This window comes from Cibotium barometz, chromosome 45 (assembly GCF_041138505.1).
Source record: "Cibotium barometz isolate CiBa-2024 chromosome 45, ASM4113850v1, whole genome shotgun sequence".
NCBI classification, from domain to species: Eukaryota; Viridiplantae; Streptophyta; class Polypodiopsida; order Cyatheales; family Cibotiaceae; genus Cibotium; species Cibotium barometz.
In genome coordinates, this window is record NC_141090.1 from 41622362 (window position 1) to 41629986 (window position 7625).

The 7625-nt window shown below is 40.3% G+C and overlaps 1 pseudogene across 1 annotated transcript; it reads right to left on the minus strand.

Annotated features, from left to right (window-relative positions):
- Window positions 1-4997: 4997 nt before the first annotated feature.
- LOC147612772 (abscisic acid receptor PYR1 pseudogene) lies at window positions 4998-6884 on the minus strand (annotated as a pseudogene). Its single transcript, XR_015263507.1, has one exon. The product of XR_015263507.1 is annotated as an abscisic acid receptor PYR1 pseudogene (transcript).
- Window positions 6885-7625: the final 741 nt, after the last annotated feature.

Consider the following 7625-nt stretch of genomic DNA (forward strand, 5'->3'; position numbering starts at 1 on the left):
TACATGGTAGAGAGCTACTAGGGATTATTTCAATTTTATGATTTTCTGGAACGAGGTATGGGTAAGCCAGGAATTAGAGGTAGGTCATCCATAAAGCAATTAGAAAACTTAGTGTGATAAAAGAATCATGAGACACAGTTGGTTTAGAGAACTAAGTTGATTGACAAGAATTAAAAATGTATTCCTTATATCTCTTTTTGCTTGGCATTATAGCTCACCCAAACTCCTCTTGAAACACATCCAACAAGAGATTTACCTGGTGAACTGCAACTCTTGTGATGATCTTTCCAATGGCCAAGCTCATAACCCTTGAGGTCCTCAAGGTCTACAACTCCTTGACAAACAATTCCACCATGCCTCCCGAGCGTTATCACACCGCCATGTTGCACTATGTGTACTATGTCCCTCCTCTCACCTTACTTCACTCACACACACGCACTCGCTTGGATTAGAGAGATTAGTGAGAGGATTAGTGAGAGGATTAGTGAGAGCAATACTCTATTGCACAATGGAAGAGTTTTTTGTATTATGAGAGATATTCACTTATATACATGGCCATAAGTATTCACACTCTAAACTGTGGTGGCTGGCCGGGCACTTTAGTCTTATAAGAGGCCTTATGCTATTACAATGACTACTTTCATAATATATCCATGAAGTACATCACTTGGGACTTTATCCTAATTTACTACCACACACTCTTGAAGCGAAAATCGCCATAAGTATTCCATAGGACCATTACGTGCATCCATCCATGAGTTAAAAGTGGACCTAAGTCACCCTTGTTTGACATTGGAGATAAATTTCTTTGTCACCTTCCATTAACCACATTGTATAGGTTTCATAATCAATCTAGGGATTATATTCATGTCTCCATGGCATTCTTAAGATAACATCAACACCTTGCAAAAAGGAGCAACTAAAAATGTTCTCTTTTCTTTCAGTGAATCCATTTCCAATTCTAGATTCTTAACCTCTTTAGTGCAATTATACTTAATATCTTGAAACACTACTTTCACTTTATAACTAGAGTACGATGCATCTAGGTTAAGTGCTTTCAATGCCTTTTTAGAAATGAAGTCATGTGAGCTACCATTATCATGCAATATAGAAATTGATTTTCCTTTTATTTTTCCTTGAATTCTTGATAAAGCATGAATTGAAAGCTTACCTTCATCCGAATAATCAAGATTGGAATCACCCTATTGCTTGAAAGAATAATCATCATCCTCAACCTCCTTTCTGTCTCGGCCACCATCACAGACAGTGACTTGCAGGTTCACTTCGACAAGAATGATAGTGCAATCATTATTAATAGAGATAAGGCCATTAAAAAAGAACATTCGGAGGAACAACCTATACGAGCTTTTTTAGTGTTTGCAGTCCATACCTACTTGAGTAGTAGCAAAGTTCGGCATGAGAGATATAGGCATCTCAGTATGCAGACTCTTTTAGAGATACAAAAAGGTAAGCTAGTTGAGCATTTGCTACCAATTTTTGACAGTCCTAAAGTATGTGAAGCTTGTATGATGGTTAGGCAACACCAAAAAATCATTCCACAAGAGGCAAGTTTTAGGTTCAAGGCTCCCTTTCAACTCATATACAACACTAATCTTTGCACTTAGAGATTTTTCATATTTTTTCACATTGATAAATGATTATAATAAGAAGATTGGGGGTATTTTCTTAAGGAAAAGTATCAAGATTTTAGAAAGTTTAAGGAATAGCTTGCATTAGTTGAAATTGAGACATGAACACAATTGAATTAGTTCAAAATAGATTGAGGAGGAGAATTCTTAATTGATGAATTCTTGGGTTTCTGTAAGAAAAGAGGCATAAAGTGGTAACTCACTAGCGGTCACACCCCGCAACAAAATGGTGTTGCAAAGCACACGATTCGTGCTATTGTTGGGAGATAGCAAAGAGTATGCTTAATAGCAAGAATCTACCTAAATCCATTTGTGAAATGAGACAGTTAACAAACGACTGTGTACATTTTAGACAAGAGTGCAACAAAGGTCATCAAATGGATGACTCCATTACATGCGTACACGGGTAAGAGACCTTCAGGTGAACACTAGAAAGTTTTTGGATGTGAATATTATGTATATGTTCAAAGGACCAAATTAGATGCCAAAAGCTAGAAACACATCTTCTTGGGTTATATCATGGAGTTGAAGGCATATCGACTCTATGACTCTCAAACAAAGAAGATCTCGCATGCCATGATGTGTTATTCCAAGAACAACTACGTCAAATGGAGAAGGAGCTTCCTTCTTCATGCAAAAAGGAAATCACCAGAGCAACAAGGGCATCATGTGCCACAAAATGGTAAGCCATCTTGTGATGTTTGCACTTATTCAAGAGCAAAACGGGACTCATGAGAATCTTGTGAGGTTTGTGCTTATTCAAGAGCCTACCACCTAAGGGGATCCGAAGTGGATGGTAGGCATGCAAGCAAAATATAACTCCATCCTTAAAAAACACACTTAGACCTTGTAGATCGTCCTCTAAATCGCAACGTAACATAAACTACTTTGGAAAAGAACAAGACATGGCCACCTAAGGTTTTGCACAAGTTTAAGGTTTTTACTTTTAGAAAATTTTTACTTCTGCAAACTGGGTTAGCCACAATGTGCACTATTCTTGTATTAGCGAGAACCTCAAGGAGGAGGCATATGTGGAACAACCACCTACGTTCACAGTTCCCGACTCCAAAAGCAAAGTTTGCATGTTACAAGACACTCTATGGGGCCAAAACAAGCCCCACAAGCATGGTATCAAAGGAATGATGCTTAGTTTGGTCTCTTACGACACAGCCCTTCAAATGTAAATTTTTATGTATTTTGTGAGCAAGGAAAGTATTTTGATGGTCATAGATGATCTCATCTGGATAGGAGATTGCCATAAAAAGATCTCATAAACACAACAGATGCTTAGTGTAACATTTAAGATAACAATCCTTAGACTCATGCATTATTGTTTGGAGATCGAGATTTGGCAAAAGCCAAATAACATTTTCAGCTCTCAGTGAAGATATGCAAGTGAGATACTCAAGGTATTTGGCATGACCAAATGCAAGACAATTGATACCCCAATGAAGCCATTACCAATATCACTGATTTTGTTATGACTTTGATTGAGCATATGCCTTTGATTGAAGAAGTTTAGCTCGTTCTAAGGACTCGACATGAGACCATGAATCAAACAAGCGTATTATTAGGTAAAATTTGGACTCAAGCTCTTCGTCAAAGATACTGCAGATTGCCTCAATCCTTGTGCAAGGAGGACTTGCAACACCATGCCAAAGACACCTTAGATATTGTGGATGAGACCTTAGTCTTATCTTCTTGTGTAATACTAGAAAGACATAAGTATTGATGTTAGTGTTTTTGAGGAGTTTCTCCAGCAAGCCCCAAGAGAAGCATTTGGAAAGCAAGTATATTAGCGTTACAATACATCCAAGGTACTTGGAGTATGGCATCACCTATGTTACAAGAAAGACTCTCAATGGCTTTTGTGACTCAAATTTGGCAGATTATTCATCTACTAGGTGCTTAGTAACGTGGTATTGTTCTTTTTAGTTAGGGATGCATTCTTGGATTAATACGAAATAGCCCACTACCGCACTCTCATCGATAGAGCCCAAGTACTAAGCTACATGCTTTATATCATGTTATGCAATGTGACTGAGGAGCCTTCTACACAATATAGTTGTGCAAAAGCAACTTACAACACTACAATGTGACAACCAAAGTTGCATAGCCATTGTTGCATAGCCATTCGATGGTGGTAACTTATCGATTTACTTAGAGCTCATGTTGCCCATCTTCCAAAACTTTGCAACAACCATATTCACCTTTTGCAATTTGCCTATAGCACACCTCATTTGGTTATTGGGCGAAGAAAACATTTAACAATATTTATGGAAAGGCTCTAACCATTTCGATTACACACCTCTAATAATTGTTGATGACTATGTACATGATTTTAATGCTATATTCCAACAACTACAATGAGCAATACATTACTCTCAAGAGTAATTTACTAAAAGCAAATAAAACAAGAAAAGATATATTATTTAAGGTGATCATGTTTTCTTGAAAATTTTAAAAAGGAGGCCCAAGAGTGTAGAGAAGCATCCAATTGTGAAATTGATGGTACCAAGGTATTATGGACCATTCAAGATCACTTAAAATACTAATAATCTAGCTTATTAATTAGACAAATCTAGCCTATGAAGAACCACCACTTAGTATGCTCATCCTAGAATTACTTGAGCTTGACAATATCATTGATCATGAAACATCACTTCACACTTAAGGTTTATTGAAAATATCTTTTGATCTTAAAGAATCATCCTGGAGAAGATGCTCATTGGATGCCTAAGTGATTTTTCCGTTCTTGTCCAAACCTCATTTGCTCATATGATCAAACCTACAAATGAAGTCACTTGCCAACTCAAACAAAGAAAAAGTTAGATAGCATCTCTCTATAGTCTTATGGGGACGCTTGAGCCTCACGGGTTAGTATCGTGGGTGAGACCACTTGATACAAACAACTAAACGTTACTTGTATATGTACTCGGGGCCATGCTAGTGTTATTAGGATCACGGGTGATTTCTGTGTTGAATACTAAACTAGTGTATTATTGGTGTATATGTATTGGGGGCCATGCTAGTGTTATATGAGGATTGCAGGTGAGTTCTGTGTTAGATACTAAACTAGTGTAGTGTAGGTGTATGTGTTTGTGCCTATTTTACATTGCCATATCAGGATTGACAACACGGGCTAAGGCCAAGTGTGTGCACAGTTACTAAACTAGTGTAGTATAGGTGTATGTGTTTGAGCCTATTTTACATTGCCATATCAGGATTGACACACGGGGCTAAGGCCAAGTGTGTGCACAGTGTTCCCAGAGGAGCGCAGGATCAAAGGTTTGAGGCAGCAGCCGGATCAAATCTAAACTAAGTAAGAAGCTCACACAAAAGCATTACTGTGCAAGTAAACCCTCATCTTGATCCTTTTAGCTTCTTGAGAGACAGATCTTACAAACACATATGACTTCACTGTTGCCAAAAAATTTGAACTTGGCATGAGTCCACCTTCTCCCACCCACATGTATTCAAGTGCCCACATGCCCTGCTTCCCATCATAATCACATACATATGTCAACCCTCTCTTCCATGCTGCCCTTTGGCATATGTACATGTCATGACAGTTAGCATGCTTCAATCAGAGCATGTTTTCAGTTAAGATTACACCATACAGACCCTAATCACAGAAACAGACCCTCTTTCAGTGTAGCATCAGGACTCCCTCCTCACCTCCTCCTTCATGTCTAGCTTGAAGCCCCGATATCCGGGCGAGCGTCTGCAGATTGTACTTGACAATTGTGTCTGCAAAGACCCTGGTATCTTCCCTAGAGTTCCCTTCTGGCACATCAACCACATAGGACTCCATGACTATGGTGCCAAGCTTGCCATCCACCTCAGATTCATGGAGCGTCGTGACCGAATGGTAGTTATTGAGGCGGTGTTGGCCTCCCACAATCTTGAAGCTGAGTACATGCCTTTCTTCATCAAGAATTTCGAGCCTTTCTGTGCTAGAAGCTGCTGGGAGTCCAGAGACTAGCTCCAGCTCTCTTGTGCTTCCCACTTGGCCATCTCCACTCATGGAACAGCTCCTGATGAAGTGCTTGTAGGCTTGCGGATTGTCGAATCTGCGAACAGCCGACCAGACGACCGATACTGGAGCTCTGATTCTCTGCACCACTATGGAAAAACACTGATCTAGGGCTACTGTGGGGCTATGGTAGCTCCATATGAGGTCAGGGAGATGGCTGAACTCTTCACTATTGAGCTGCTGCATTAGGAGCCTTCTAATGCTCTGCAGAGCCGCTAAGTCATCAGCTCCTCTGGGAAAGCTCCATAGCTGGTGGACAGGCATCTGAGAGAAGGAAAAGGCTTAGGAGGGGGAGATGGTGGTGGAGGTGATGAATGCTTAAGTGTGGTCTGTGGGCTATGGTGAAGGATTCAATGAAAGCAAAATGAAAGGGACCCAAATACTAGGGGGAGAGAGAGAGAGAGAGAGAGAGAGAGAGATGAAAAGCAAGGACCTAGTGGGTAGAGACGGTCAAGATTTTGCTCAAAGAAAGCAGGAAGCACAGCTCAAGGGCAAACGTGGCAGGGCCCAGCATGCAAAACAGCATCACTGCCTTGCTTGCAGGAGAGGCCAAAAAGTTATAATCGGACAAATTCTGCTTCAGAACTGATAAGGACCATACATGGATTAGTAAGATAAAACAAGCACTTGCAAATTAATCCACGTAATTAGGAGTAGTTTATTGAGTTTGCCGGGAAAAAACAAGCAGAATGAGATTAAATCAGCGCTGGCCAATTTCCAAAAAAAAAACCCAAATGGTAGAAAATGCAAGATTATCAAGACCCAAATGAAAGAAAGTAACCCACTAGGCGCTATATTAAGCAGGAGAAGTTACATTAAGCAGAAAAACCCGCTGCTAAAAGTGCAAGAGGAAGCACAGGAGAAGACCCAATTGAAGATGACCACAAGAGCAGGCTGATGAAACACAGAAGAGACCGCATTCTCTGTGTGTGTGAGTGCGCGCGTGTGTTTTAGAAGGGCAATGCCATTGCATTGCACAGAAAAGCATAGAAGGATAGAGAGAAAAACACAGTGAAAGGGGGGCGCCTACCGAGCAAAAGCCGTAGAGAAATCTGTAAAAGCCACGGTGGTGGGCAGTGGGGAGGAAGGCAAGCCTTTCCCTGCAGGCTACGGCAGTGGTGACTCCAGCCTAAGCGAAGAAGGACTCTGATGAAGAGATGGGTGGGAAGAAGGACTTTTCTGCAAAGGGGAAGAAATGCACAGGTACAACCCTATACGCAGGAGGATTGTAGACAACCGAAGGCCAAATTCGTATAGATTTTCAAAGATTTCACAGCTGACAGCTATTGCAATTTGCATTGCAACTTGAATGGGCGCAGACTTTGAGTCTGAGAAGAAAGTACGCTGGGGCTCACAGTAGTGGTGGCACAGCCCAAGTTGCCACCGCACTGATGATAGATAATAAAGGGTAGATTGATCACACAATTTCACCAACCTTATGGCATAGATATGACTATGATATGCCTTCAAGAGGAAGATCATGATAAGAGTTAATTATAGGCCTGTTGAACACTATCTCCAACTGGTCTTAAAGGCCTTTGTCTTGTAAGGTGGCCTCAATGGATGGCATCGATCAAAGATGCTTTTTTTGGGGCCGTTGGATAAAGTAAACTAGTACATGTAAACTAGGCCGAGTAAACTATGTCATGTAAATTAGGGCTGAAAAACATAGAATATAATGGCTTGAAATCACATGGTTACGAGTAAACTATGCCAAGTAAATTAGGAACGAAAAACATGGAATATCATGGCTTGAAACCACATGGTTTCAAGTAAACTACGCCAAGTAAACCACATGGTTTCGTTGCTTGAAGGTATAGTGTAGTGGTAAGATGTTTCCAACGGTGACCCAAAGACTCGAGTTCTTTTTTTTGGGGGGAGACCAATAATATATATATTATAAAAAAGAAAGGAAAAACTTTACATGGCATTCTTTCCAG